Below are 10,601 nucleotides of genomic sequence, written 5' to 3'. Positions count from 1 at the left end.
ACTATTTTCATACAACTTTTATATAATACATCTCGTACGTTCGTTCATCGAGCGGCGATCTAATTTCATAATACATTTTTTCCGTTATTGTCAATATTTTCCATAACACTTTTATATAATATACCTCGAACGGTTCCTACATACAAAACATCTCCATTCAACTTTCACAATTCATCTTTTTCGACAAGTTCATATATTTAGGGAAAATCTCATTTCATAATACTTGTTTTTCATAATTATTACTATTTTCATACAACTTTTATATAATACATCTCGTACGTTCGTTCATCGAGCGGCGATCTAATTTCATAATACATTTTTTCCGTTATTGTTAATATTTTCCATAACACTTTTATATAATATACCTCGAACGGCTCCTACATACAAAACATCTCCATTCAATTTTCGCAATTCATCTTTTTCGACAAGTTCTTATATCGAGCGGAATATAATTTCATACTACTTGTTTTTCATTATTATCACTAATTTAATACAACTTTTATATAATACATCTCGGACGTTCATACATCGAGCGGCGATCTAATTTCATAATACTTTTTTCCGTTATTGTTAATATTTTCATAGCACTTTTATATTATATACCTCGAACGGCTCCTACATAAAAAACAACTCCATTCAACTTTCACAATTCATCTTTTTCGACAAGTTCCTAAGTCGAGCGGAATATAATTTCATACTACTTGTTTTTCATTATTATCACTAATTTAATACAACTTTTATATAATACATCTCGGACGTTCATACATCGAGCGGCGATCTAATTTCATAATACTTTTTTCCGTTATTGTTAATATTTTCATAGCACTTTTATATAATATACCTCGAACGGCTCCTACATACAAAACATCTCCATTCAACTTTCACAATTCATCTTTTTCGACAAGTTCATATATTTAGGGAAAATCTCATTTCATAATACTTGTTTTTCATAATTATTACTATTTTCATACAACTTTTATATAATACATCTCGTACGTTCGTTCATCGAGCGGCGATCTAATTTCATAATACATTTTTTCCGTTATTGTCAATATTTTCCATAACACTTTTATATAATATACCTCGAACGGCTCCTACATACAAAACATCTCCATTCAATTTTCGCAATTCATCTTTTTCGACAAGTTCTTATATCGAGCGGAATATAATTTCATACTACTTGTTTTTCATTATTATCACTAATTTAATACAACTTTTATATAATACATCTCGGACGTTCATACATCGAGCGGCGATCTAATTTCATAATACTTTTTTCCGTTATTGTTAATATTTTCATAGCACTTTTATATTATATACCTCGAACGGCTCCTACATAAAAAACAACTCCATTCAACTTTCACAATTCATCTTTTTCGACAAGTTCCTAAGTCGAGCGGAATATAATTTCATACTACTTGTTTTTCATTATTATCACTATTTTCATACAACTTTTATATAATACATCTCGTACGTTCGTACATCGAGCGGCGATCTAATTTCATAATACTTTTTTCCGTTATTGTTAATATTTTCATAGCACTTTTATATTATATACCTCGAACGGCTCCTACATAAAAAACAACTCCATTCAACTTTCACAATTCATCTTTTTCGACAAGTTCCTAAGTCGAGCGGAATATAATTTCATACTACTTGTTTTTCATTATTATCACTAATTTAATACAACTTTTATATAATACATCTCGGACGTTCATACATCGAGCGGCGATCTAATTTCATAATACTTTTTTCCGTTATTGTTAATATTTTCATAGCACTTTTATATAATATACCTCGAACGGCTCCTACATACAAAACATCTCCATTCAACTTTCACAATTCATCTTTTTCGACAAGTTCATATATTTAGGGAAAATCTCATTTCATAATACTTGTTTTTCATAATTATTACTATTTTCATACAACTTTTATATAATACATCTCGTACGTTCGTTCATCGAGCGGCGATCTAATTTCATAATACATTTTTTCCGTTATTGTCAATATTTTCCATAACACTTTTATATAATATACCTCGAACGGTTCCTACATACAAAACATCTCCATTCAACTTTCACAATTCATCTTTTTCGACAAGTTCATATATTTAGGGAAAATCTCATTTCATAATACTTGTTTTTCATAATTATTACTATTTTCATACAACTTTTATATAATACATCTCGTACGTTCGTTCATCGAGCGGCGATCTAATTTCATAATACATTTTTTCCGTTATTGTTAATATTTTCCATAACACTTTTATATAATATACCTCGAACGGCTCCTACATACAAAACATCTCCATTCAATTTTCGCAATTCATCTTTTTCGACAAGTTCTTATATCGAGCGGAATATAATTTCATACTACTTGTTTTTCATTATTATCACTAATTTAATACAACTTTTATATAATACATCTCGGACGTTCATACATCGAGCGGCGATCTAATTTCATAATACTTTTTTCCGTTATTGTTAATATTTTCATAGCACTTTTATATTATATACCTCGAACGGCTCCTACATAAAAAACAACTCCATTCAACTTTCACAATTCATCTTTTTCGACAAGTTCCTAAGTCGAGCGGAATATAATTTCATACTACTTGTTTTTCATTATTATCACTAATTTAATACAACTTTTATATAATACATCTCGGACGTTCATACATCGAGCGGCGATCTAATTTCATAATACTTTTTTCCGTTATTGTTAATATTTTCATAGCACTTTTATATAATATACCTCGAACGGCTCCTACATACAAAACATCTCCATTCAACTTTCACAATTCATCTTTTTCGACAAGTTCATATATTTAGGGAAAATCTCATTTCATAATACTTGTTTTTCATAATTATTACTATTTTCATACAACTTTTATATAATACATCTCGTACGTTCGTTCATCGAGCGGCGATCTAATTTCATAATACATTTTTTCCGTTATTGTCAATATTTTCCATAACACTTTTATATAATATACCTCGAACGGCTCCTACATACAAAACATCTCCATTCAATTTTCGCAATTCATCTTTTTCGACAAGTTCTTATATCGAGCGGAATATAATTTCATACTACTTGTTTTTCATTATTATCACTAATTTAATACAACTTTTATATAATACATCTCGGACGTTCATACATCGAGCGGCGATCTAATTTCATAATACTTTTTTCCGTTATTGTTAATATTTTCATAGCACTTTTATATTATATACCTCGAACGGCTCCTACATAAAAAACAACTCCATTCAACTTTCACAATTCATCTTTTTCGACAAGTTCCTAAGTCGAGCGGAATATAATTTCATACTACTTGTTTTTCATTATTATCACTATTTTCATACAACTTTTATATAATACATCTCGTACGTTCGTACATCGAGCGGCGATCTAATTTCATAATACTTTTTTCCGTTATTGTTAATATTTTCATAGCACTTTTATATTATATACCTCGAACGGCTCCTACATAAAAAACAACTCCATTCAACTTTCACAATTCATCTTTTTCGACAAGTTCCTAAGTCGAGCGGAATATAATTTCATACTACTTGTTTTTCATTATTATCACTAATTTAATACAACTTTTATATAATACATCTCGGACGTTCATACATCGAGCGGCGATCTAATTTCATAATACTTTTTTCCGTTATTGTTAATATTTTCATAGCACTTTTATATAATATACCTCGAACGGCTCCTACATACAAAACATCTCCATTCAACTTTCACAATTCATCTTTTTCGACAAGTTCATATATTTAGGGAAAATCTCATTTCATAATACTTGTTTTTCATAATTATTACTATTTTCATACAACTTTTATATAATACATCTCGTACGTTCGTTCATCGAGCGGCGATCTAATTTCATAATACATTTTTTCCGTTATTGTCAATATTTTCCATAACACTTTTATATAATATACCTCGAACGGCTCCTACATACAAAACATCTCCATTCAATTTTCGCAATTCATCTTTTTCGACAAGTTCTTATATCGAGCGGAATATAATTTCATACTACTTGTTTTTCATTATTATCACTAATTTAATACAACTTTTATATAATACATCTCGGACGTTCATACATCGAGCGGCGATCTAATTTCATAATACTTTTTTCCGTTATTGTTAATATTTTCATAGCACTTTTATATTATATACCTCGAACGGCTCCTACATAAAAAACAACTCCATTCAACTTTCACAATTCATCTTTTTCGACAAGTTCCTAAGTCGAGCGGAATATAATTTCATACTACTTGTTTTTCATTATTATCACTATTTTCATACAACTTTTATATAATACATCTCGTACGTTCGTACATCGAGCGGCAATCTAATTTCATAATACTTTTTTTCCGTTATTGTTAATATTTTCCATAACACTTTTACGTCTCGGACGGTATGAAGTTTCATAATACTTCTTTTTAATATTCATAATACATCTTTTATATATTTTCACTATACATCTTTATTAATGTTAATGTAGAAAGCGTACCGTTGTACAGCGCACATATATGTGTGGTGTATCGAAGTTGACGTCTCGTTAAATTTTAATGAACTCGTTATAATTTACGTAAAGACGTTGTATCGGTCATTCCACATTATAGTGGATTATATAGTTTTCTGAAAGGGTCCCCGTTCTCCTCCAATATATTATCGTATATTGCTAGCGGTTCCCTTTTTAGATATTATATCAATATATCCACAAATTAAATTATATATTGCGAGATCGCGAATTTAGCTAGCGTTTTACCGCGAGCGATTCATATGCGATCGTCTATAAAAATATATATAATAATATAACATTTATATTATTACACAAAATTGCGATAACTCTCATTATTCCGAGCGAGAATAAAAATTTCGTTCATTATTATCTAATTGTAAACCATGTCGCTTACAATCTAGCGAAGGGTAGAGATAATGTCGAAATTCTATTCCGGTCGACGTAATTATATCTTATTTAAAATATCATTTCGATTAAATTTTAGATAAATTTATAGTCGATTCGGTGAAAATTTTATGAAATATAAGAAAAATATATTATAATATATAAAGCGTGGCGCCGAAAATTATATATTTTCAATAATAAGCGCAGCAAACACCACGCAAACGAAAAAGTAAATAACAATGTGTTTATTATATACGAGAATATAGATGAATATAAAATATTATGTGTATAAATATAAAATATATGTAATATGAAAAAACGTCATCATAATTCTCATCCTCACATTATGTGGTGGATATTGTTATTAAAACTTTTTCGATAATAGTTTTATTATATATAAAATACACAAATAGTAGTTCCCTGGTTGATCCTGCCAGTAGTCATATGCTTGTCTCAAAGATTAAGCCATGCATGTCTCAGTACAAGCCAAATTAAGGTGAAACCGCGAAAGGCTCATTAAATCCAATTTATTAAAAAAGCAAATCGCTTATCCTCCCTTGGTCTACGCGAGGTAAACCTTTACTTTCATTACGCCTTTAGGTTTAGTTATTTCCCAATGACTCGCGCACATGCTAGACTCCTTGGTCCGTGTTTCAAGACGGGTCCTGAAATTACCCAAATCGATAGCGTCGTTGATCGGCGTTTCGAAACGAGGTCTGTTCGAGAACACCGTAACCAACAGTCGTTCCGGGACAGAATCGGCATTATGTCCGATTACCGTCAAACACGAAACGCTCTTGCTACGGGCCGAACGCTAATTATAATTTAGCGGCCCCGCGCCATATTTGTACCGTCGAGCGAGTCTGTCGGAATATCGAGGGTCCGCATGAAAAAATCAAGTGGTCTCCACCTCGAGTCTTAAACAGACACCCAACGGATCACGACGTCCTACTAGAGGAAAAGTGCACGCGTTCGATATCGATTAGAAAAACGTAAAACGCGATTTATTGTGTTGCCGAAACAACAACAATATCCGTCATACAAACGTTCAACTTCAATTATCGAAACGCGAATGAATTTCCTCTTTCGACCTTTCGGGTTTCTCAGGTTTACCCCTGAACGGTTTCACGTACTCTTGAACTCTCTCTTCAAAGTGCTTTTCAACTTTCCCTCACGGTACTTGTTCGCTATCGGTCTCGTGGTCATATTTAGCCTTAGATGGAGTTTACCACCCACTTAGGGCTGCACTCTCAAGCAACCCGACTCTCAGGAGAGATCCTCACGCAATCGGCAACGGTCGCTACGGGCCTGGCACCCTCTATGGGCTGTGGCCCCGTTCAAGAAGGACTTGGACGCGCCGCACGATCTCGTGATAAACGGATCCTCCCTAACACCACATTTCCCGGTGGCCGATATCGACCACGGGATTCGGTGCTGGGCTTTTCCCTGTTCGCTCGCAGCTACTAAGGGAATCCTAGTTAGTTTCTTTTCCTCCGCTTAGTAATATGCTTAAATTCAGCGGGTAATCTCACCTGCTCTGAGGTCGATATATTATAATATATCTATAATATTTAAATACAATTCGCTAAAATATCACAAAAAAAAAACGTGTGTTTAATCACATTATATGAAATATAACATTATTTGTTTTTATTTATAGAGGCGGCAGAGCAAGTTATACATATATATATATATATATATATATATATATATAAATTCATATATTTTGTCGATACAGTATAAATGATATAAAAAAAAACACTGGTCAGACGTCCAGTCTTCGAAACTTTATTATTTCTCTCGGACACGACGACCGCGTTATCATTTTAAATATATATAATATATACACTTATTTATCGACTATATATACGTAAATATAACTCTACCAAACAAATTTTATGTATTTCATATAAAAATACACACGATCAATTTATGGTAGTAATAGCGTCGTTGTGTTCAAAAATTGCGCAAATTTTTTCTATAAAAAATTTACGCTGCTTTTCGCATTTTAGGATGCCGCACAAAAAAAAAATACGCACAAGTTTATAGTATGTGCGTGTGTTTTCTTTTAGTGTGCGTTATTGTGTCTCACACATCCAACACGCTTAGTCATTTATTTTTCTATAATAAATTGAAAAATTTTAAATTCTAAGCAGTCTTTTAAATTGATACGACCCTCAGTCAGGAGTGGTCCGGGAACGAGTATCCGAGGACCGCAATGTGCGTTCGAAATGTCGATGTTCATGTGTCCTGCAGTTCACAAGTTGACGCGCAATTAGCTGCGTTCTTCATCGACCCACGAGCCAAGTGATTCACCGTTCAGGGTAATCATTTTATTATGTCGTTTTCTCATATTCTATTCGTCGTATTTTTAATATTTGATTATTAAATTAATAATAATATTATAATATTTTATACGCGTATAGAATTATCTAACGACATTTATATAATATATATATATATATATATATATATATATATATATATATATATTATTATTAAATGGTAATTATATAGAGAAATTATAATATCGTACTTAAAAATATCCGATAAATTTTAACCGCTGCACATGTTTTATTACAAACGAGGCGCGCATAGACAGATATCTCGCACGATATATTCCTCTTAATTATTACAAGTTTTTTAATCTTGAAAGTTTTATACAAATTTCGACACGGTCGGGCGTAAATCTTCGAACACCTTCGAAATAATACGTGAAATATTATTTCTAAAACGAATTTTTATACATAGAAAGAATCGACACGTGCTTAAAAGTTTCGTTTAGGTACCCGGAACCCGGATGAAGAAAATGTCTTATCATCTCACATAATCATCATCACATATAATATTGTCGAAATTTTTTTGTATTACCTTCGATCGATAAAAAACTTATGTAATAATAAAAAAACGAAATAAAATTTCTCCATAAAAATACAGAAGACAGACACACACGACGACAACAACAACAACAACAACAACAGACGACGTTTCAATAATCTATATATTTTTCGTTTATTATAATAACGATTCTTTATATTAGAACGTTTTTAGTTAACAAGAAATTTTGTTAATGATCGTTCTGTCAATCGTTAATATATATATATATAATAATAAAAATATATTGTTACTACTATTGTGTCGTCATCGTCGTTCGTCGTCGTCGTCGTCGTCGACTCCTTCTACTAATCTATGATAAAAATTTTTCGTTATTTTTACTGTAAATTTATATATGTAGATATATATTTTATAGACGTATGAAATATATTTATCTTTTTTTTTTTTAAATATTATTCGAAACTTGTTCGAATTTTATAAAAAAAAAAAAAAAAAATTTCAATATATATACATCATATATTTATATCATATATAAATTTTCTTTTGAAGAGTTCGATTATTTTGTAGAAAAGAAAAATTTCTTTCACAATTATATATAATATAATAATACAGACTTGATTTCGTTTTTTTATTTTTTGTTTAAAAACGAACAAATACTCTGTAATGATCCTTCCGCAGGTTCACCTACGGAAACCTTGTTACGACTTTTACTTCCTCTAAATGATCAAGTTTGGTCATCTTTCCGAAGCATCGGCGACGCCGAAACGCCACCGCGCTCAGTCCGAAGACCTCACTAAATCATTCAATCGGTAGTAGCGACGGGCGGTGTGTACAAAGGGCAGGGACGTAATCAACGCGAGCTTATGACTCGCGCTTACTGGGAATTCCTCGTTCATGGGGAACAATTGCAAGCCCCAATCCCTAGCACGAAGGAGGTTCAGCGGGTTACCCGGGCCGCTCGGCCAGGGAGGACACGCTGATTCCTTCAGTGTAGCGCGCGTGCGGCCCAGAACATCTAAGGGCATCACAGACCTGTTATTGCTCAATCTCGTGCGGCTAGAAGCCGCCTGTCCCTCTAAGAAGAATTATTTGTACGCCGACAGTAAAAACCGCGAACGGCAAGAGCCGAAACTCAATACCGACGGGCCTTTGGGATGTCGAAATACGCCTAGTTAGCAGGCTAGAGTCTCGTTCGTTATCGGAATTAACCAGACAAATCGCTCCACCAACTAAGAACGGCCATGCACCACCACCCACCGAATCAAGAAAGAGCTCTCAATCTGTCAATCCTTCCGGTGTCCGGGCCTGGTGAGGTTTCCCGTGTTGAGTCAAATTAAGCCGCAGGCTCCACTCCTGGTGGTGCCCTTCCGTCAATTCCTTTAAGTTTCAGCTTTGCAACCATACTTCCCCCGGAACCCAAAAGCTTTGGTTTCCCGGAAGCTGCCCGCCGAGTCATCGGAGGAACGTCGGCGGATCGCTAGCTGGCATCGTTTATGGTTAGAACTAGGGCGGTATCTGATCGCCTTCGAACCTCTAACTTTCGTTCTTGATCAATGAAAGCGTTTTTGGCAAATGCTTTCGCTTCTGTCCGTCTTGCGACGATCCAAGAATTTCACCTCTAACGTCGCAATACGAATGCCCCCATCCGTTCCTATTAATCATTACCTCGGGGTTCCGAAAACCAACAAAATAGAACCGAGGTCCTATTCCATTATTCCATGCACACAGTATTCAGGCAAAATTTTGGCCTGCTTTAAGCACTCTAATTTGTTCAAAGTAAACGTGCCGGCCCACCTCGACACTCAGTCAAGAGCACCGCGGCGGGATTGAGTTGGGCCGCCCTTGCGAGCTAAGCCCACCGGCAGGACGTCCCACGACACGCCAGTTGACACCGCGTACGATGAACCAGCGGCGTGGGACACAGATTCGACTACGAGCTTTTTAACCGCAACAACTTTAATATACGCTATTGGAGCTGGAATTACCGCGGCTGCTGGCACCAGACTTGCCCTCCAATTGATCCTCGTTAAAGGGTTTAGAGTGTACTCATTCCGATTACGGGGCCTCGGATGAGTCCCGTATCGTTATTTTTCGTCACTACCTCCCCGTGCCGGGAGTGGGTAATTTGCGCGCCTGCTGCCTTCCTTGGATGTGGTAGCCGTTTCTCAGGCTCCCTCTCCGGAATCGAACCCTGATTCCCCGTTACCCGTTACAACCATGGTAGGCGCAGAACCTACCATCGACAGTTGATAAGGCAGACATTTGAAAGATGCGTCGCCGGTGCGAGACCGTGCGATCAGCGAAAAGTTATTCAGAGTCACCAAATTGTACGATGACGAGCAAGCCCGCCACCGATTGGTTTTGATCTAATAAAAGCGCTCCTTCCGTCTCCGGTCGGAACTCTGTTTGCATGTATTAGCTCTAGAATTACCACAGTTATCCAAGTAAATGTGGGTACGATCTAAGGAACCATAACTGATTTAATGAGCCTTTCGCGGTTTCACCTTAATTTGGCTTGTACTGAGACATGCATGGCTTAATCACAAGCATATGACTACTGGCAGGATCAACCAGGGAACTACTATTTGTGTATTTTATATATAATAAAACTATTATCGAAAAAGTTTTAATAACAATATCCACCACATAATGTGAGGATGAGAATTATGATGACGTTTTTTCATATTACATATATTTTATATTTATACACATAATATTTTATATTCATCTATATTCTCGTATATAATAAACACATTGTTATTTACTTTTTCGTTTGCGTGGTGTTTGCTGCGCTTATTATTGAAAATATATAATTTTCGGCGCCACGCTTTATATATTATAATAT

General features: G+C 34.4%; 2 non-coding genes across 2 annotated transcripts; both read right to left on the bottom strand.

The window, feature by feature from the left end:
- Nucleotides 1–7,092: 7,092 nt before the first annotated feature.
- LOC130452306 (5.8S ribosomal RNA) lies at nucleotides 7,093–7,248 on the bottom strand. Its single transcript, XR_008910933.1, has one exon. It is a non-coding gene; the product is annotated as a 5.8S ribosomal RNA (ribosomal RNA).
- Nucleotides 7,249–8,417: 1,169 nt separating this feature from the next.
- Nucleotides 8,418–10,333, bottom strand: LOC130452304 (small subunit ribosomal RNA). The gene has a single exon (XR_008910931.1). It is a non-coding gene; the product is annotated as a small subunit ribosomal RNA (ribosomal RNA).
- Between the last annotated feature and the right edge of the window lie 268 nt (nucleotides 10,334–10,601).

The sequence above is a fragment of the Diorhabda sublineata genome, unplaced genomic scaffold (assembly GCF_026230105.1).
Source record: "Diorhabda sublineata isolate icDioSubl1.1 unplaced genomic scaffold, icDioSubl1.1 Dsub_69, whole genome shotgun sequence".
Taxonomy (NCBI): domain Eukaryota; kingdom Metazoa; phylum Arthropoda; class Insecta; order Coleoptera; family Chrysomelidae; genus Diorhabda; species Diorhabda sublineata.
The sequence above is the reverse complement of the archived record's forward strand: the minus strand, read 5'-3'. Positions and strand labels throughout refer to the sequence as shown.